We start from the raw sequence: 22,236 nt of genomic DNA, 5'->3' as shown, positions 1-22,236 counted from the left end.
TGAATATACGACTAAGCCTTCTTCCTACCCTTTTAACAGATCTATTACAATACTGCACACATAAAACCTGTCATTCAACGAAATCCATTTCTTTTTTTCATTTTCTCCTTAGAGTCTTTTCTGAGATTCTCTGTCCTATACTTCACTCCAGAGGCTGGTCTACAGAAATCCTCCTGCACAGTTGAGGTCCTGGAGATTCTGTCACCATTTTAGGAATTTACCTCCTCTTTCTCCTGCTCTGGGTTATCCACTCCCACAAACCCATGTTCTCCTATGTCCTGATACACTCCCTTATTTTGTGGTGTGCATCTTCCAATAGCTTTTTGAAAAGAGGTGCATGCAGATTGAGATTGTATATTTGACTGAAACTACCTTTCCTTTTCCCTCACACCTGATTGGAGATTGAGTTGGACATAATGATTCTACGTTGAAAAACATTTCCTCTCAGTATTTAGGAGACATTAGTCCATTATCTACAAACCACCATTCTTAACACAAAATCTTTATATATACTGTTTTTACTGTCTGGATCAATTTTAAATTAACATTTTATCATTGGTGTTTGCAAATTCAAGACCATTTGTTTTGGTGAATTCTCAGTGGGCCTTTTCAACTAGAAATCCATATCCTAATAAATTTCCTTATATTATTTCTTTGATAATTTACTTCTTTTCATTTCCTGTTTCTTTTTTCCCCAAATTTGTATTGTTTAAGTAATACCTTCTAGATTGATTCCCTAAATTTTATTTCTTCTATTTTTGTCTCTTTGCCTTTTTGTTGTATTTGTGGATGATTTCATTAAGTTTATCTTCCAAACATTTTTCTTTTACTTTGGATATATTATTTTAATTTCTGGCAACCCTTTCTTAATTTCTGATTGTTCATTTTTTAAAGCTGCCTGTTTACTTATCATGGCTGAAGTAGCTTTCCTTATCTCTGTGGTATTAATTTTTAATCCCTTACATATTTTCTTCTCCTTTTGTTGTCTCTTATTTTTCTAAATAGATTTTTTGTTTTGATTTTCTCTCTTTCATTTTAGATACTTCCTATAATGTTTAATAATTCTTTCTTTCCCTTTCATATTTAAAAGTGGGGTCCTAAAGCTGGTTGGAAGTACTATGTGCATATTCAGGACTTCTTGACTGATACACATCAATCTAAATTGGAAATTGAAAAGTATCCTAGCCTTTATATTAGACTTCCCCAATTTTCAATATACGTAGGTCCTTTTTCTGTATCAGTTATGTTATTTTACTCTAGAGAATAATCCTTCAAACTTCTATCAGGAATCTGTAAGCCTAGCTACTGACACTTTGAAGCTAGATGGACAAAGGATGAGAAATCTTACCTTCAATATACAGAATTTCAATAATCACTCTGTTTTAAGTACAGAGCTTCACCTCTTTGGTGGGTGTCCCCAAATCCATAGCCTCTCTGCTTTAATTTTTCAGGAACATATACCTCCAATGCCCTTCACTGATGGAAGAAAGGACCTAGGTGGAAAGTCCTCCTTTACAGACTTCTAAATAGTCCTGCTGTTGTCAGCCCAGTCAGAAATCTCAAGAATGTTTATATTTTTTAACTTGGAAAAGAAAAAAGAACAATGAAATTATTGGCCCTTTCCCTATTACATCTCTGACACTGTGTTGCCACTGTATTTACATTGTCTCATTTAGTCCTCTTTACTCCTTTGTGAGATGCATCATCTTTACTTTATAGAAGAAGCTGAAGCACAAAGAGGCTGATTAAGTTTCCCAATATCACACAGCTAGTACATGTTGGGAAATTTAATATAATTGGAGTTCTTTAGTCTTCTATCAGATTTTGTGCAAAGATTCCAACATAGGGCGCCAGAGGATTAGGAATGCCCCTTGGTCCTTGTTTATCAGTTCATGCTGATGACTTCTTAGACACTCCTTGACCTGAAACACAGGACCTCACCTTGCTGATTCCCTGGGGCATAGGTATCTTTTTCTAGTGTGGGTAATGACAGTGGTTGCTATCCATGTTCTTTAGCTGTACTACACAGGCATTCTCTCTGTGGTCTGGGGAACTTACTGGAGGATGGTCTTTTGTTGGATGTGAGACTTAGCTGTTTTCAGAACCCACTAACCTCTATCCCTTTCCCAGGCTTAAGAAATCTCTTAAAAGTGTTTTTACAACACTCTTATGCCTACCATTCAGGGACATTCATTAGTATAACCTCTATAATAAACTTAAGGGATTTCTACAGAAAAATAAAGAAGAGCCATAGACCAAAGAAGCTTCTGTTTCCCACTCTAGAAAAATTTATGAGGAAGTGAATTAGGGATAAGAGATGAAAAATAAAGAGTAAACATATTAATAGTTTGATAAATTATTCTGCCACACACATAGTACTTTTTTGAAAATCTGGTCACTTCGGCACACTCTCTGTACAATGTCACTGATTTTTTAAATTATGTCCTTTTGTTAAGGCCACTTGCAACTGTACAATGCCAATTGCTTTTTTTGAGAGTTTAGCAATCTCTCTAGTAAACTTCCCTTCCAGATGTTCCATAATGCTGTGTCATGGCTGTTTTTTCTTTTTTTTTTTTTCTCTGAACTTGAAATCTGCTTTGCAAAGCTAACTTCAGACTATGCTTGGTCTTTCCTTCCCAGGCTATACTAAACTAACAAACATGGCAGCTTTCTACCCGAAGGCAAATCTCTTTCATTTCACTATATCTTTAGGCCCCATAAATCAGTTACCCTAGATACTTTATCTCCTTCTCAGGAGTGAAATTATCCAAAAGGTAGTAAAGAAAATTGTCAGAAACCCTTCTTTGAGCCAGAGGAGTGTTTTGGCAGATGTTGCAGGATTGGCTTTATGTCTTTCTTAGGATATGTTATTCATTTCTATAACTGGTCCCTGCTGCTTCTAGTGTATATCCACTGTGATATCGCCTCTATTTCCCTCTCTCTGTCCTCATGAAAATAGACTCTAAAATCTAATTTGCAGATTTCTACAATATATTTCTTGATATAGAGTAGATCTCTGAAGTCTAGCCTAAAAGATGTATTGTTTTTTAAATAGGGCTCACACTTAAACCCAGAAAGTCTTAGTAATCCTTATAAGATTAATGCTTATTATCTGAGGTAATATTCTCAATTTTACAAGTTAATATGTAGGTATACATTGTCTTGTCCTCTTTATTACTGTTAAGTTCTGGGGGTTTTTTTGTTTGTTTTTAGAATTACCAGATACTTGATATATGTTCCTTTCTTCACATTAGAACGTTTTTTTAAAGATTTTTTATTTATTTATTTGACAGAGAAAGAGAGAGAGTACAAACGTGGAGTGGCAGGCAGAGGGAGAGGAAGAAGCAGGCTCCCCGCTGAGCAGGGAGCCTGATGTGGGGCTCGATCCCAGGACCCTGAGCTCATGACCCGAGCTGAAGGCAGATGCTCAACCACCTGAGCCACCCAGGTGCCCCTCACATTAGAACTTTCTTAACATATTTTTCACTCACTCTTTACCTGGTTTGATGCTGTGTAATTGATAGATGAACTATCTAGTAGACCATAAATTCTCAAAGCTCACAGTGCATAAAGACTTATAGCACTAATTTTGAGTTGCAAATTCAATAACTTCCAATCTCCTTCTCCCAGTGGGTTCCGTAGGTCTTTGTTAGGGCCCAGAAACTGGTATTCTGGGTAATAACTCTGATGCAGACCACCTTTCGAGAAGTACTATTCCTCACAAACAAATGTTCCCACTTTAGTGAAATAGACTATGCCGTCTAAGAGCTCATCATTCCAGTGTCGTAGGCTACTGTTCAGAAGTCCAAATGACTGCCAGTACCATCTGTGTAGCCAAATGTTCGATTCTGAGACCATTTTTCTCTTCTAATGTCTCATGGTTAGGAAGATATGTCAAAAATACCACCTGGTATCTGTAGTCCCATCACTTACTTTAACTTCATGCTCAACACTTAGAAAGAATTCTATTTTTAAATGTCTTTAATCCGGATATAAGTCAGCAGGAGTGAGAAATGGTTAGCCATCTTGCTGAAGCTTTCCTTCTCTTATATGACACATGCTTTGGAAGAACAAGGCATCTCTGGATGATAAGGATGTTTACATTCATCCATATCTAAATGACTCAGTAGAAAGTACAATAGCCATGCCAATTTATCCCTGCCTCCTGTGATCAATGGTAAGCTTTCCTTTTCCCAAAAGGGCTTGAAAATCATCCTTACTGGATCATGTCTTTTCCAGAATCTCTGAAATCTCTAAATCAGTGGTTCTAAACCATGTGCAGTTTTGACCCAGAGATTTGGCAATGTCTGGAGACATTTGTGATTGTCACGAGGGAGGGGGGTAGCTACTGGTACCTAGTGAGTGGAGCCAAGGATGTTGCTAAGCATCTTACAATGCACAGGGCTGCATCTCCCCACTCCCAACAGAGAATGATTGTACATTGCACAGATATTGAGAAATCTGGCAGTATATAAAACAAGCCTCATAGCTGCCATGAATGCACAATAACTAGCATATGCTCTTTAACTATTTTTGTTGCTTATTAAATATATACATCCCATTAGGTCAGTGTCATAACTTTTCAAACTTCATTCTCATGATTCCCATTTGGCGTTTTTAAATTTATTTTTTATTTTTATTTATTTATTTGACAGAGAGAGACACAGCGAGAGAGGGAACACAAGCGGGGGAGTGGGAGAGGGAGAAGCAGGTTTCCCGCCGGGCGGGGAGCCTGATGTGGGGCTCGATCCCAGGACCCTGAGATCATGACCTGAGCCGAAGGCAGACGCTTAACGACTGAGCCACCCAGGCGCCCCTCCCATTTGGCATTTTTAGACAATTTTTTATTTCTTCTTCTTCCTCATTTTTCTGAATTAGAAGCATTATCACGGGTATCTGTGTTTTTGTTATGTCCAGCAGCTTTTCCTTTGGGGGAACAGCATCTCACCAGCTCCATCCATGTTATTGTTATGAGTCTGCCAATCATGAACAGAACACATGTGTGATCATGGGGCCCAAAGATAGACTAGTCTTTTTATAGTGGGAATGACACATGTATACACTTGAGTGAAGACACACAAGAGTATAAGATTGTTGTGCCAGCCCTTGAACAAGAACAGTCCCATGTTTCTGCTGCTACAGATTCCTCTGTGAATTAGGCAGAGTCCTTCCACTAAACATTTTTTCCTTATCTAAAATCTTTAGAGGGGCACCTGGGTAGCTCAGTCAGTTAAGCGTCTGCCTTCGGCTCAGGTCATAATCTCAGGATCCTGGGATTGAGCACCGTGTAGGGCTTCCTGCTCAGCAAGGAGCCTGCTTCTCTCTCTCTCTCTCTCTCTCTCTCTCTCTCTCTCTCTCTCTCTCTCTCCTGCTCCCCCTGCTGGTACTCTCTCTCTCTCTCTCTCTCTCTCTCTCTCTCTCTCTCTCTCAAGTGAATAAATAAAATCTTTAATATAAAATAAAATAAAATAAAATCATTAGAGACCTATACTGTTCCTAGCAGCCAAAGAACCTGTAGGATCCACTTTTCTTTATATAAAGAAGAAATATTTAAGTAAAGAAGAAATATTCTTCCAGCTGTTTCACCTCTTCTTTTGGGAAGAAACCAGCTGGAATTAATTCACAATTCGTTGGGGCGTACCTCTGGTAAGAACAAAATCTTAGTATGCATCCCTTGAAACTCTGGAGTGTGTACCTCCACATGCATTTAGGAAAGAGAATATTTTACAGCTGTGCCACTCAAGGCCGGTCTGCCTCCCAGTGGCATCGGCAGTCCCTGTGACTTGTTGGAGCTGCACAGGAGGGACCTCTCAGGACTGCCGTGGTTTTCAGATTTCAGCAAGCATACAAGTCACCTGGAAAGCGTGTTTGAAAGGATCACTGGTCGTGCTGCAGAGATTCAGGAGGCCTGGTGTGGGGCCCAAGAATTTGCTTTTCTGATGAGTTCCATGGTGACCCTACCATTGCAGCTGTTGTACGGAACACGTTTAGAGCAGCGTGGTGGGAGCAGGTCACCTTTTCTGCTTTTATCCTTGATTGCATCTGACATAAAGCTCAGCTGCTTTCAGTTGCAAATAACAGAAACTGGCTTAAATAACAAAGGGAATTTATCTCCTCATACAAATTGTAGTTCAGAGGTTTGAAGGCTTCAGCTGTAGCCCAATTATGTTGCCAACTACCTGGTTCTTTCCAAGTAAATGACCTCTTTTTAAATATTACTGAAAATCGTGAAGCTCTCTGGTATGCATGTACTTAATAATGGATGACCACTCTTAAATGCATCTTTTTTGCATGCACCACTTTTAAATGCATCCATATAGCAATTTTAGCACGTTTTAGGCCCTCAATAAATTATTAATGTTAATCTCTGTTTCCTCCTCCTTTGAAGATATCTATTGTCTCTATGTGAAACAATTTTTTTTTTCTTCTCCCACATCCCTTCCCTGTACCAGAATAACTCCCAAATGCCAGGAACTCACATGTACTGGGCAAAGAATGAAGAACAAAACAGATGTGGTTTTAAAAAAAAGCTTTAAATTCAGTTTAGATGAGTTTCTAAGTTTTCCTCATCTTCTCTCCCTCACCCATTTCCCCAAAGCAGCTTAGGAATCCTTGTGAGTCCAGTCCTTCTTCTTATAGAACATATCACATTATACTGTGTGTATTTAATAAGTAGAAAAATATGAATAAGCGTAAAGTAGATTCAGTCACGTAGAAAGATGTGACTGGGGGAATATGACAATATGGCTCTAAGAGCCATAGTTTTTTGTAACTTGGATCAAGATCCGTTCAACTTTTCTTATTAGGATTTTGAAATATAAACACACAGCATAATAAAGATTAGGAAAACATAAAAATCCCACAAAAGAAATTGTATTATATGTTATTAAATGCAAACCTTAAAATATTTGATGGTATTTTGAGAAATCAACATTTTATAGTACTCTTTTTTAATAATACTCCTCTGCCTTGGGATAGTTAACTGTATTAACTGTTATTTCTCCACATAAGCAAAATAATAATAATAATAAAGCCATGAGGACCTGGATTGTACATGTCTTTAGCTGACTAAATCCTCTAAGAGTACAGAGCTGATTTATAACTCCATCTGAGCAATTTGCTTTACTGATGGTCTCTTCTCCTTCCATCCAGCACGGTAAAGCACTGTCAAGGAAAACAAATGACTCGACTCTGTTGTGTTGGTGTCTAGTTTATCTGGAGTTCTTCATGTTCCTCCCTTGTGCATATCTAACAGTGTCCTCTCAAGGTCAGAGAAAGAGTGAGCACACACTGCTGAGCAAATTGGAAATAAAACTAGGAAAGTTTGTGGAGAAAGGGCAGCTGAGGAGATGCTGTCTCTCGCCCCCACTTTGCTTTGCCTTTAGGTTCTCCTCTTTGTCCTTTTCTCAATTCATTAACTCAGGCATTGGCATAGCCTAGATGACTTGTAAAGATTGCATTTTAATCTGAACAGTAATGATGGAGATTATGAGCTGGTGACTTTGGCAAGGACCAAGAAAGTGCCAAGACTGTACTGTGGGAAACACAGCCAATTGTTTGGGTCATTCCCAGGGGACAGATGGGCAAAGGAGTAAAGGAAAGTAGTGAGACACCTGCTGAGATATTTATCTAGGAGAGGATCAATATTCTGTGGGACCAGAAGTTCTTGCAGTTTTGGGTACCTAAGGAAAAGAACACAAAATAACAAAAAATTGTGTAAACACATGTTTTAAAATTGACAAAAGACTTGGGAAAAAATTACAAATATAACAGTGCTGACAGTACAAACATCACAAAGTCTAGAAAAATAACATAATATTCTCTTTAATAAATGGTCTCCTCCAGCACTATAATACTTTATTTTTCTCACACATACTTCCAACTCCATGTGCCATAACACATTTTTATATAGCAAATAACTCTGGCCTTACAGATTCACATTATGACAGTAGGCGAGTTGCCACATTATGACAGTAGGTGAGTGAGCAGGAGGAATATAACAGAAAATCAATGCTACACTTAACAGTAACTTAGCTATTCATAGAAGAGACTGTAAAGCTTGTAAACATCTCTCCCTAAACGTAAACAAAATGTATTCCCACTTCAGTTTCTCCTTGGCCAGATCCTAAAATTGCCCACAGGTAGGTACTCTCCCACTCCACCTTCGGCAAGGGGAGTTTGAGTGGAGGGAGTCAGTAGACTCAAATAATGTGGTTAAAACATATTATGATTGCAAATTATGCAAAGACAATTTGATAGTGCTCCTGGAAGGTGACTTGAAAGGGGCCTGCTATAGACAATGTTTGTGTCACCCCCAAATTCTTAGGTTAAATCCTAACTCTCAGTGTGTTGGTATTAGGAGGTAGGACCTTTGGGAGATGCCTAGGTCATGAGGGTGAAGCCCTCATGAATGGGATCCATGCTCTTACAAAAGAGACCACAGAGAGCTCCCCACTATGTGAGGACACAGTGAAAAAATAACTATGAACCAGGCAGCAGGTCCTCACCAGACACCAAATCTGCTGGCACCTTGATCTTGGACTTCCTAGCATCCAAAACTGTGAGAAATAAATTTCTGTTGCGTACAAGCCACCCAGTCTATGGTAGTTTGTTATACAGCCCAAACAAACTAGGACAAGGTCCAGGCAAGTGAGGTGCCCTGAAGCTTAAGGCTCATTAGCTAAATCCACCTCATGTACTATGTGTATTTGGCTAAGAATTTGACTATTAAAATTCAGTGAGTATTTTAAGGTGCTATACTAGAAAAATTGGAAACATTTATGAGGCACAGGATGGTGTGGAAGGGAACCTATTTATCTATTCATCTTAGAATTTTTATCTATGTGAATGCATTACCTATTCAAAAAATCATTTTTAACTAAAATTTTAAAAGGAAACCAATGAGATATGGTTCTTACACATAGCTTTGGTAAGTTTCTTCAAATTTTACTGGGGTCAAAGAAGAAAAACAAAACAAAACTGAGAGGTTTGAGAACTCTCAGGAGTCTAACAGGGGTACAGACTCTAGTCCAGAGAATCTGGAGATCTCAACTCAGGCTTAGTTCTGAGCTAAAGAGAAAAAGGGTGAGGCCAAACAGGATAAAATGCTAGTCAGGAGGGGCCATTGTGGCCTCAACAGATCATCCATTCACAAAAGTCCATTTGTAAAATCTTGTATAGAATGAGAGTAAAAGTTCTAGGCAAGTCACCTGGTGCTAAGCAGGAGTCCAGCCATGGAAGGCCACCCAAGGCCTAGTTGAGGGCCAGACCAAAGAAACCAGAGGAAGAAGGCTGCCTCTAAGAAAACTCTTACATGCCCCTGGCTTGCCACACTCACATTACACAGTCCCAGTGGTCCATCACAAGACGTGTTCTTATATTTAATAGCAGGTTGCCTCAGGCCATAGATGTGTAACAGGTTTCTTCATTGGTCCTTTATGAGCTTCTGACCTACACAATCTAAACATAATAAAATGCTTATTGTTTTAAGCCACTACATTTGGGGCAGTTTACTACACGGTATAGTAACCAGAAAACACTATCCTCCATCCATTTATTTCCATAAGCATAAGTTGTTTTTAACAGTTGGAACTTTTTTGTCCAAAGGCCTAGAGAATTCCTTTAATGTATAATGACATTATTAGGTGGGTGAACTGTGAAGCAATATAACCCTCAGAGACCAGTAGTCTCTCTAACCTCCCAAGAGGCAGAAGATATTCCAGTCCTACTGTACAAATACATTCTGTTAGTGCTAAACTCAAGCCTTGCTGTGTCCTCTTTTGTCTCTCACCCATGTGCATGCTATTCCATTTGCCAAGAATACTCTCCCCTGTATCTCATTCCTTTAATCACTCTCTTCCCCTCCATTGCCACCTTCTGCTTTATCCAACTCTCTGCAGTGTAAGTGACCCTCTTCTCTGATGCAAAGCACCCTGCTTTTGTCATTGTGAGTAACCATCGCACAGCATAGCCATCTTGCATATCTCTCTCACAAGGTTATGAAATCCTTGAGGGTGTGGACAAATTCTTGTTCACTGTTTTACCTGTAAAGCTCTAATATGCACATAGGTCTGGCACATAGTGCTCAAGATAGTGACTGACTAAAAGGATAAATGAACTATAACATGTCCTTTAACTACTGTAGGGAGTCATTTAAGTAACTTTATTCCACATTAGTTTTTCTTAGTGTGTGTTGGCCAAATGGAACTGGACCTTTATTCTATCCTCAGAAAAGAGAAGGAACCATTCTGGGAGCCAATATCCAGACTGGGGCTGGTGAAAGCTACTTGATATATTGACGTGATCATATAAAGCCACTGCTCATATTGACCTGGCTCCTTACATTCTATGACCTCCTAGAATGGACCAATGTAAAGTGATACCCATCAATCCTGTTGAAGTAATACAACTTTAGAAAGATCTGAACATTCTCTCCCTAAGGCAGCCCTTAGGAGTAAAGAGAATGTGCAGGCTTCTCCGAGCCCTGAGCCAGTACGGGACATGCTCTTTTCCTGTCTCCACAATTTAGGCCTTCAGTAGCTATGATGAGGAGAAAGACCTGGCCCTACAAAGGCACAAAAAACACCAGGTTGACCTCGAATGAGGCTAGGCGACAGAGTTCAGTGGTCTGAGGAAGAGTGAAATCTATAATCAAAGCACCTGGCTCAATTTAGGCACTATAACATACTTCCCATGGAATGTGGGGAGCCCTACTCATTGATGAAATGAGGAAAATAGTAATAACCACATCACAAAAGGTTTCTTGCTGTTAATGAGCTCATGAATAGGCAAAATGTAAAGCCTTTTACAAATGTTAATTATTGTTGCAAGGAAAAATGTAGATAAGACAAACTTAGTATAAACATCAGTAAAGTTAAAGAGTATATTATGTGTATCAATACATCAAATAAATGGCTCCACCATTTACCAGTGGCCTTGAGCAAGTCACCAAATCATCTTTTCATCTCTTTATCAGTTACAAAAAGGAGATAGAAGTTGCATTTACCTACAATGTTAGTGCTGGTAATGTGCTTAATCAGTAACTTGGAATCCATGAAATTCTAATTCTAGATTAACAAAACACTCTTTTGTGCTCTTTGAAACTTAGGAGAGGGAAATCTTTTACTTATTCATAATTCTCAAAATTTATTTTGGAAGAATTAAAGGAGAATTAAAGGAGGCTTCATGATGAAGGAAGTATGTTGTCTGTGTTTTGAAGGATAGGTGGACATAGAGAGACAAGGAGAAAGATCTCAGAATTTTCTTCTACCTGGAGAAGTAAAGAGGCACACTTTGACAGCTGGCTGCCCTAGAAAAGTTCGGATGATGTTATCATCTTCTACTCTGGAATTCCATAGGAAAGAGACAATGGGGGCAGGGGGAGAAAGGCAAAGGAAAGTCATCTGAAGATTTATAGTCTGCCTAGCATTCAACATTTCACAAACTGGGACCCTTAGAGTCGATGTAGGAATTGGACCACAAGCTTTTATTCCAGGGAAATTTCAAATAGAGGATCAAAATTCAGTTTTAAAATTGTTCACTGAATCATCTGCTCTGTAGTGCACTTGCTGGGTCATAGGGTAGTGCTATTTTTAACTTTTTGGGGAACCTCCATACTGTTTTCCAGAGTGGGTGTACCAGTTTGCATTCCCACCAATAGTGTAAGAGGGTTCTGCTTTCTCCACATCCTTGCCTACACTTGTTGTTTCCTGTCTTTTAATTTTTGTCATTCTAACTGGTGTAAGGTGGTATCTCAATGTGGTTTTGATTTGGAGTTCCCTGATGGCTAATGATGATGAACATTTTTTCATGTGTCTGTTAGCCATTCGTATGTCTTCTTTGGAGAAGCGTCTCTTCATGTCTTCTGCCCATTTTTTCTTAGATTATTTGTTTTTTGGGTGTTGAGTTTGATAAGTTCTTTATAGATCTTGGATACCAGCCCTTTATCTGTAATGTCATTTGCAAATATCTTCTCCCATTCTGTGGGTTGCCTCTTAGTTTTGTTGACTGTTTCCTTTGCTGTGCAGAAGCTTTTTATCTTGATGAAGTCCCAAAAGTTCATTTTCACTTTTGTTTCCCTTGCCTTTGGAGATGTGTCCTGAAAGAAGTTGCTGTGGCCAATGTCGAAGAGGTTACTGCCTATGTTCTCCTCTAGGATTTTGATGGATTCCTATCTGACATTGAGGTCTTTCATCCATTTTGAGTTTATTTATGGTGTATGGTGTTAGAGAATGGTCGAGTTTCATTCTTCTGTATATAGCTGTCCAATTTTCCCAGCACCATTTATTGAAGAGACTGTCTTTTTTCCATTGGATATTTTTTCCTGATTTGTGGAAGATGAGTTGACCGTAGAGTTGAGGGTCCATTTCTGGGCTCTCTATTCTGTTCCATTGATCTATGTGTCTGCTTTTGTGCCAGTACCATACTGTCTTGGTGATCACAGCGTTGTAATATAGCATGAAATCAGGCAACGTGATGCCCCCAGCTTTTGTTTTTCTTTTTCAACATTCCCTTGGCAATTCAGGGTCTTTTCTGGTTCCATACAAATTAAAAAAAAAAAAAATTTGCTCTGCTTTTAACCCTTGGAAATATGATAATTAACTTTTCCCAAATCAAGGTCATATACAGGTACAGGTTTTCCTGGCAATCGGTGCAGGAATCCTACTCTGCCTTTCTGACTTTATGTCACCCGCATCCCTCCCCTGGACAATTTCAGCACCTCCCAGAAAAAAAGACCTAGCTGAAGGAAGTGTAGCCCAAACAAGTACTTTTTTTAAAAAAATGAAAGAAATAAAAGGCCTCAGAAATGTCACTGTGTATCCCCATGGGCCTAACCAGTGATAAAATTGTAAAACAAGTGTCATTCTATTTCATTGGCAACAATTCCATTTTACAGACTCTTTTTTTTTAATTAAGTAGGCTCCATGTAGGACTTGAACTCAAGACCCTGAGATCGAGTCACGTACTCTACCAACTGAGCCAAACACATGCCCCAGCAACAATTCCATTTGAAAAAGAAAATCTGTTGGAGGTAAAGGATTAGGAAAATGGTAATAAACATAAAGAAAAAAAACCAAGTTCCCAGGGGAGTATTTACCACAGGAGTGAGCTCCCCTCAGGAGTAAAGGAACTACATGGCCTTCTCTGAGCCACTTTGGAGGTTGGGAGAGGGGCGTCAGGGTAGCTGCTCTTGCCTTGCTGACAGTGAACTCCTTTAGGACTAGCTAGCAAGAGGAACCTGTGGGCGGGTGTTTGCCAGGCAAGTCTTCTCAGAAAAGCAGTTCCACAAGTCTTCAGGTTCCTGGAGGTCATGTGACAGGTCATTTCCTGGTATCCAATCTGAAGACTCTGAGGCCCAAAGCAGCTCTCTACCACCCCATGCCATCACCTGCTGCCTCCTCGTTATATTTCCTGTATCTTGGGGCTTTTTGCTGAAGAAAGAATTTTCACTTGAGTAAAAAGAAAGAAACACACACAGACAGCACCCTGCCAAATCCCGTGTATTTTAATGTAGAGCTGGTGTGAGGCACATACATCCCTTTGAAACTCAAAGTAGGCATCTCTGAAAAGTGCAGCCCTGTGAGTTTTACCTGTGGCCTTCTATGTTGGTTCAGTTAAAAACCTCTGTTATCCTATTGTGGAAAGGTCACTTTTGTAGATTCCTCTCATTTTCTGCAAAAGCCCCAAATAATTGTTATTTTCAATCTTCCTGGTCCATGGAATCTAAATGTGCAAATGAAAAGAATCTTAGGGATTATCTAAGTCAGGTTGTCTAAACCCTCAGACCTCACTCGAGGTTTGACTTCCCCCAGCAGCAGAATTCAGAGGGCTCTTCAGAGACACGAGTCTGTGGCCCTCTGTGGGCATTACTTCAGAAGGCGTGTGTCATAGGTGCTCCTGACTTCTGATCTCAGGCTCTTTGCATTCTACTACAAAGCCTCCCTGTGTTCCTGACTCCTTGCTTTAGGGTTTCTCTCCCCTCTCACACCTCGGTCTTCACGCTCATCAAGGTCTGCCAGCAGGAAGGCAGAGATCAGTCACAACTTGGTTTGCATTTCAGTACCTACATTCACTCATTGCATATGGAAGAGGAAGATTTGTCTCTTAATTGGACAGTTTTTAGACACTTCCCACCTGTATGGTCAGGGAGAGATGATGAAGAGAAGGCCTCAAAAATCACACCAGGAAAGCTTTTGCTCTCTTGGCACAAACATAAAGCAGACCTTGAATGAGGTGAAGCATGGGCCAAAGAGAGTTTGGAATGTATCCCTCCACTGTGCCTTATGCCCCTCCTTAGCATGGATAGCCAAGTTGCTTTTCACTGCCAGCAAACGTGTCTTGACATCCTGTTCTCATGACACACTCGGGCTCTTTGCTTTCTCGGTTAATTCCTGACTCACTTTATGCCAGTTGGAAATCGTGCTGCCACGAAAACTAAGCATGAGTCAAAAACAAAACTCCCTCTCTCCCTTTCTAAGTCACATCTCTGCACAGCCTGTCCTTTGACAGCCCATAGGATCTCAGGGGCTCCTCTGCTCCTCGTCTGCTGTTGAGGCCTATTGGGTCTTCCTCAGGAGTTTCTCAGGCTCAGTGCTGTTTCCCATCTCTCTCTGGCCTTGTCCTGGGTCAGAGCGTGGCAATTTCTAACCCTAAATACGTCCTCCGTACATGCAGAAGTTAGGCCTAAGCCAAATTATGAACTCTTCCAAGGTCTTTGAGTCTTGGCCTTCCCATCCGCTTTGACACTCTTCTTCCAGTTGGAAAATCATGTAGGCATTTTATGCAGGCACCAAGTGTATTCTCTTATCTGAGTCGTGGTGTTGTTAATTTGAAACACGTAGGACATTGACAGAGTAGGATATAAGCCCGAAATACTTCTTATTTATCTATAAAATGTTTCTCTTCATTCTCACTACATTGTCCTGGTCCAGACTTCTATCATTTTTTTTTTTTTTTTTAACCTGGACACTAGCTTCCTGACAAGTCTCCATGCTTCCTGTCTGCCTCTAACCTTTCTATTCTACGTGTTTCAAGCTGCTACCACTATAATCTACCAAAAATGAAGGTCTGACTCAGTGACTTCTCTGTTCAAATGCCTTAGCACTTAAAGGATAAAATCTAAGATCCATAGCATGGCATTCAATTCCCATCTCCTGCTTCACCCCAAGGCACACTTCAGGCAGTAGGAACTACACACATAATATTGTCCTTTAAGCACTCTATGCTGAGCCTCTCTTCCCCCTGGGTCCTCTTTCTGAAATGTCATTCCCTAGGTTCTTTCCTAAAAAACTTTTTATCCCTCAGAGCTGAGCATAGAGATTCCACTCAGGCATCATTTAATTTAGAAATCTCTACTCCACCCACAAAAAAAAGAAAAAGAAAAAAGTAATACCCACTCCCATAACATCCTGTGTATAAGTTATTCATAGGACTTTGCACTTTATAGTCTAACTAAAATGTGTAGAGATACTTTTCAATTTATAAAATATATTTATGACAGAAAATTTTAAAAATATGAAAAGAAAGCCAAATGAAATCATCTAGAGATGAAGTCTACTAACATTTGAAGTATATTTTTTCAATCTTTGGTTCTATGCATAAATTCATATTTTTTCTCTCCTGTTTCCCTTCACACACCACACACATATACACATAAACATGCTTGCCCAATTCAACATATTTTGTAATCACTTTTCTTTTCCACTTAAAAATATATTATGAGCTTTGTTATATACACTTAAGTGTTCACAGAATAAACTCCATGAGGGACAGGAACTGTGTTTATGTGTGTCTGTGTGTGTGTGTAAAACACATGTGTAAACAAATACAGAGGGAAATTCAGATGAGCGGATAATATATCAAGGCTCTCAAGAATTATTTGTTGACCTAATTTTATAAGAAATATGACCTAGAAGAGAGATTAAAAAGAATATGAGAAGAATTGGAGCACATGGAATATAAAGAGAAGAAAATAAATCATTTGAATAAAGTATTTATGACTTTTAAAGTTTTTGTATACTTTATATTTGATTCCCACAATAGCCTCTTGAAGTAACTATAAAATTATTGACACATCAGGAAAGGAAAACTCAGAAGGATTAAGTGACTCACCCTAGGTTGACAGAACGAGTTTGGGAAATCTGTGAACTTTATTTATCTTCCTCTACATGACTGCTGATAAAGGGCAGCAATGCTGAGTCTGGGAGCTTGGGGTAGGTATCCTGCTGCTGGCATGGTGCCTGGCAGACAGTTGGTACCAAACAAGAGATTGTTGACCTGAACTGAGGAATGGAAGTGAGAAAGAACAAAAAGCAGGGCATAGTCCATATCCAGGCATTCCCAGTCCACTTTTTCCCAGATTTGTCATGCTCCTCTGATCCTATTGATCTGCCTGCTTCCAGTCTACACCCCTTTCATCTATTCTCTGTAAATACAAACTGATCATGCTAAATAATTTGATTCCCTTTGCTCTTGGGAAAATGTTCAAAATATTCTCCTAGCTTAAAAGGCTCTTCATAAGTGGATCTATCTCATTTCCATCTTTATTTCTCATTTCTCTTCCTCTTGTACATTCCAAACAGCTCTAGGTCCCTGAAAGTGCTGGAACATTCTTCCCCTGCTCTTCGTCCAAAACTATTATTTTGATATTTTCTTCATTGATTGTATTATTTTTCTATCGATGTATAAAAAATTACCACATATGGAGTAGCTTTACCCAACACAAACTTGTTATCTCACCCTTTCTCTAGGTCAGAAGTCTGACACAATATGGCAAGTTACCTTCTTGAGTTCTCACTGGGCTAAAATCAAGGTATTGGCCAGGGCTCTGGTTCTCATCTAGAGCTGAGGTTCCTCTTCCAAATTTAATGGTTATTGGTAAAATTCATTCTTCAAGGTTATAAGACCATGATCCCCTTTTCCTTGTTACATGATTCCCTTCTTCTTCAAGCAAACAGTGGTACATCAAATCCTTCTGATACTTTAAATCTTTCTGATTTCTGCTTCTGCCTCCCTTTATTTTAAGGGTTCATATGATTACATTAGGCACACTGGGACAATCCAGGATAACATCTCTATCTTTTTTTTTTTTTTAAAGATTTTATTTATTTATTTGACAGAGAGAGACACAGCGAGAGAGGGAACACAAGCAGGGGGAGTGGGAGAGGGAGAAGCAGGCTTCCTGCCGAGCAGGGAGCCCGATGCAGGGCTCCATCCCAGGACCCTGGGATCATGACCTGAGCCGAAGGCAGATGCTTAACGACTGAGCCACCCAGTCGCCCCATAACATCTCTATCTTAAGGTCAGCTACTTTATAAACTCAATTAAATCTGCAAAGTCTCTTTGCCATGTAACATATTTGAGAGAGAGAGTTGGGGGGGCAGGAGCAGGGGGAGAGAGAAGCTCAAGTAGACTCGGCACTGAGCGTGGAGCCTGCTGTGGAGCTCTACCTCACAGCCCTGAGACCACGGCCTGGGCTGGACCACGAGTTAGACACTGACGGACTGTGCCATCCAGGTGCCCCATGAACTGTATTTTCAAAAGTTAGTAAATAATCAGAACTGATCACTTCCTATTTATCAGACCCTGTATCCTCTTACCTATTCTCTTGAGGTTATTTTCATTGATTGTGTCTGTATAGGAGAAACACTATTTATTGATGTGCTACTGCACATCTCTTCCCAAATATCTGTTCAGTGATGTCACATTGGGAGCTTGAAATCAGCCATAGGGGAAGTATTTATACCACAGAAATTAGCAAACACTAGTTGATGACTTGATTTATTATTTATTTTCTTGTCTAGTCTTAAAAAAATGGTGAACATGTTCATAACACAGTTTAAGCTTAAAAATGGACTCTGTTTATAGCTGTTACACAAAAACTTTAAGAAATGTTATTCTTCCGGTATTCAGAACCTGAGATTATCAAGGAAGCATGTTGTTGGCAAACAAATGAAGTTGCAACATTTGTCCTCATTTTGCTTTCATCTTACTCATTAATATATATTGAAAAAATCAAGTGACATTCCTCTGTGGACTATATTTATTCATCAGTTGCAACCATAAGTTGGCTGAAGACACAAGAGTTTGCCAAAAATAAAAATTAGGAACAAAGTGGCTCTCTGAAATTTACAATAAAGAGTATTAAACATTGTGTGCTACCATTCTTTGTATCAGTGTTTAATATAAAAACATGTATGTATGTATGCATATGCATATGTATACATACATGTTTATGCCCATTAAAATTTACCAGCCAGCCACCAGATATACTCCTGGAGCTCACCACAGTGCCTGATACATAGCAGGTACTCAGAAAATACTTGTTTAAGGAGTAAATGGATGGAAGGCATGGTAGAAGGCATGGTCTTCATGACTGACCAGAGAACACACATGGGTGGAAAGGGAAGAGAGGCCAAGGGAGAAGCAGTGGATTGGGGAAGTTAGGAGAATTCACAGGACTAGAGATCAACTGGGTGAACTGAGAATTTCTGTAAGATTCGATAGAAGTGAGTGAGCAGAGGAGAAAAAAAATTAAAGGAGCTCTGATGAGAGAAAGTATTTGAGGAGTTAGAGCTAATAATATTTAATATATATGAGACACTAACTTTGTGCTAGGCCCTGCATGTAAGTCCACTTTAGCGATCTTTTATAATCTTCACAAAACCCTCATTTATCCTCATTTCATAGGTGAGGAAACTAGGTTAGTAGTTTATAAACTTGTCCAGACTTGATCAGCAAGTAGAAGGTAGAAGTCAATGTGGTCAGAAACCAAAGCCTGGACTCTTAAAAGCTACGCCAAAATTGAAGTGTGAACAAGGCTGTGAGTAGGTGTAATTTAAAGTCTTGCTACTCAGTGTGTTCAAAGGGCCAGCAAAGAACTTGTTAGAATGTTAAGGCTCGCACCTCTCCCCAGATTTACTAAATCAAAATCTGTCCCTTAAAAATTAATTTACAAGATACCCTGGAAATTCCTATGCATCTTAAATTTGAAAACCACATGTTTAGGGGGCAGATGGACTAGCAGGTGACACACTACAGATGGTCATTAAAGCAAAAGAAGTCAAGAAATACTATCAGGGGTATTACAAGACTGAAGCTGCCCAGGGCATAGTGAGGGTGCTTCCTCTAGCATGTGGTATATTAAAATCACCTAGAGAGCTTCCTATAATATCAGGGCATTGGTCATTTAAAAATGATCCCAGTATATAGTCAAAACCAAAAATGAAACAGGTGTCTGTGGATCTGACCTTGGATTTTAGAGACTACCCATCTCTTGTCTGGGGGTACAATCACCCATCTCCCCCACAGTGGTTTCCTGGCTTGGCTTTCTACACGAACAGTACTTGCCCACCCCAAACACTAGACCCTCTAACTTCTAGGATTTCACATGTCACGTGCTCTCCACCTAACACACCCTATTTCCTCCTAGGCCTCCTAGCCACCAAGCCACATCCTTTCCTTCTCCTAGCCCATATTTATTTCCAATCTTAAAATAATTTTTTTTTTTTTAAAGATTTTATTTATTTATTTGACAGAGAGAGACACAGCGAGAGAGGGAACACAAGCAGGGGGAGTGGGAGAGAGAGAGAAGCAGGCTTCCCGCGGAGCAGGGAGCCTGATGCGGGGCTCGATCCCAGGACCCTGGGATCATGACCTGAGCCAAAGGCAGACGCCCAACGACTGAGCCACCCAGGCGCCCCCCAATCTTAAAATAATTTTTAATATAAGCCTTTCTTTTCTTTCTTTTTTTTTTCTCACATGACATCACATCTCTCACCAGGATCAAATTATACCATAGATCCTTGGAAACAAATTGTACAAAATCAGCACAAGGATTTAAGGGAGGGTACATAGTTTTGTTTGTTCAAATCCTCCTTAAAAACAAAACAAAACAAAAAAAACACTGAAGCAAGCTAGTTTCCTTTTGCGGTCCTCTGCTGTGCAGTCACAAGCCAAGGCCCACAAAAGAATGCGGAGCTCCTTCCCACGTATACTGCTTTTTCTCCAGCAATAGAGTGTGTTCTGGTCAACTGCAGAGCAATAGTCAGCTCATTGCTGGCCGGCTTTCAAAGCAGGTCTTTGAAGAAGACCAGGAATAGGGCAAATTGATGCTTCTAGTTTTCTGTCAATAATCCCTCCCCAAGGTTCATATTTACCCATGCGCTCCTATTATCAGCTTTATGTGATCTCTTTAAAGAGGTCTCTTGTCTCTGTTTGGGTGATACAGGGCATCTATGAGAACAACAGAAAGAAAGCTTATGAGCTTCCCCTCACATGATCAACAGGCTGATGAGATCTTCTGGTTTAGCCACTTCCTCTTTTCTCTCACTAGCTGCTGAGCACGTTGCCAGTAACCCTGATTGGGGATGTAACTGGTTTTTTGGATTTTGCTCCATTCTTAACAATATTTCAAGCTTATGATTTAGTGGGTTATGTAGACTGAAGAATGTTCAGCTGAGTGCAAGGGAAAGTGTTTCCAGGTTATTCTTTCATTGTAAGAATTCAGTAAGACATGCAAACCAATTACACTTATTTCCTCTTCTGTTTCTCAGGGAAAGATTTGCTTTGTGAAGGTGACGGCTTACAGAAATTCTAGGAAAAAGGACATAGAGGTGAAATATGTTTAAAACAAGCAAACCGAGACAGTCTCTAAGAAGGAAGTCAAGCAAAATTCCTTTTGACTTTTGAAAAGCTTTGACTTGTTTTGGGTTCTCACTCATACTTTGTTACTCATATTTTTTCTATATTTAGACTGTAAGTTCTAGGAATATAGATACCCATTTTCATTCATTTACTTACGCATGCATACATTTAACCACTTTTTCATTCATTTATTCAGTAAATATTTATTGGATGATTGATATAAATAACAGGTTCAGGGTAAACATAAACAAATAGGACATGTTCCCTGCCCTCAAGTAGCTCACATTCTAAAGGGGAAAAAAAGTATATACATAAAGACATAAGTTCTCTAAAATTGTACAGGTGCTAAAATAGAAATCCCCAGAGAATACAATGGGATGCCAGCAGACATGGTCAGCTCTGTAACAGTCGCAGTAGCTGGATGGGAAACTTTTCTTAATAAAGCAAAGGAAGAAAAAGGAGGACATTTCTGGGTAGGGGGAAAGAGCTTTGGGATCACTCTTCTATAACCAAACTGAGGTGCTCAGATCTTATGTCTAGTTCATCCCATTTTTTCTGCACATGACATCACATCCCTCATCGGGATCAGATTACACCACAGACCCTTGGAAACAAAATGTACAAAATAAACAGAAGGATTTAAGGGAAGGTATGCAGTTCTGTTTGTTCAAATCAAGTATTCTCCTTTAAAAAAAAAGTCTGTCTAGCACTGTCTTTTACATGAAACCCACATGTCAACTGGAATAACCCTACTCCTTCATTAAACTAAGACTTCTCAGAACTCCCATGCTACAATGAAAGCCTTTTCTGAGGGTTCTATGAGTCCCTGGAGGATTTAGGTTTCCATTGTCCCTTGCAGCTCTGAACTCCTATTCCCACAAATCAGTTTTATTTATTTCATCTACTTTGCATGGTGTCTCTGATTTATAGCACTTTGACTCAAGTATAAGATTTCAGATCTTTTCTTTGACTTTAAAAAACACCAACAATAAAATCATGCAGGTATGGTGCTCATACTTGCAACAACAGTATAAGCAGCAAAGAAACAATCCCCATGTGAACCAATCTACCTTTGTCCCCTAGCCATCCAGGCACAGTGGTGTCACTTGTCCTTTCTTCATCTTGGTGTTGTCTCTTCTCTCTTCTCCTTCCTGGTGGGCTTCCGCTGGCTTGCTCCTAGGAACTTCAAATTCTTTTCACACCATGTGTATTAATGCAGTACTCTCCAGCTCCAATCCAGAAATTCAGCTCTAGGGCACTTTTGTTTATCCACAATCATCCAGGGCTTGAGCAACCCTGGAGTGGTGCTTTTGTTCTCAGAAGAAATCATACCTCTAATACAATCTGCTTTTCTTAGAAAGTACTTATGGTTTTATATAGCAATCTCCTCCTCCATCACACCTAGCACTCTTCACATTTGAGAATGACATTGCTATTCATCAAACCCTGCTTTCTTGTCTTCCTGCTTTTGTTTTGGTTTTCTTCAGAGCTGGTTTGAAAGGAATCCAGTTCCGTTACTGTACAGTCATACTTCACCGTGAACTCTAAACATTCTTCATCTGATCATGATTTTGTTTAATCTGGATGTCTTAA

The 22,236-nt window shown here is 39.6% G+C and overlaps 1 long non-coding RNA gene across 2 annotated transcripts in view; it reads right to left on the bottom strand.

Moving 5' to 3' along the window:
• Nucleotides 1-7,441: 7,441 nt before the first annotated feature.
• Nucleotides 7,442-22,236, bottom strand: part of LOC118529158 (uncharacterized) — a 78,130-nt gene continuing 63,335 nt past the window's right edge. For both annotated transcript variants that reach the window (XR_013442514.1, XR_013442515.1), the window contains exons 5-6: nucleotides 9,338-9,459; nucleotides 7,442-7,682 (exon numbers count right to left, since the gene is read on the bottom strand). This is a non-coding gene — a long non-coding RNA (uncharacterized LOC118529158). The remainder of the gene's footprint in view (nucleotides 7,683-9,337; nucleotides 9,460-22,236) is intronic.

This window comes from Halichoerus grypus, chromosome 11 (genome assembly GCF_964656455.1).
Source record: "Halichoerus grypus chromosome 11, mHalGry1.hap1.1, whole genome shotgun sequence".
NCBI classification, from domain to species: domain Eukaryota; kingdom Metazoa; phylum Chordata; class Mammalia; order Carnivora; family Phocidae; genus Halichoerus; species Halichoerus grypus.
The sequence above is the reverse complement of the archived record's forward strand: the minus strand, read 5'-3'. Positions and strand labels throughout refer to the sequence as shown.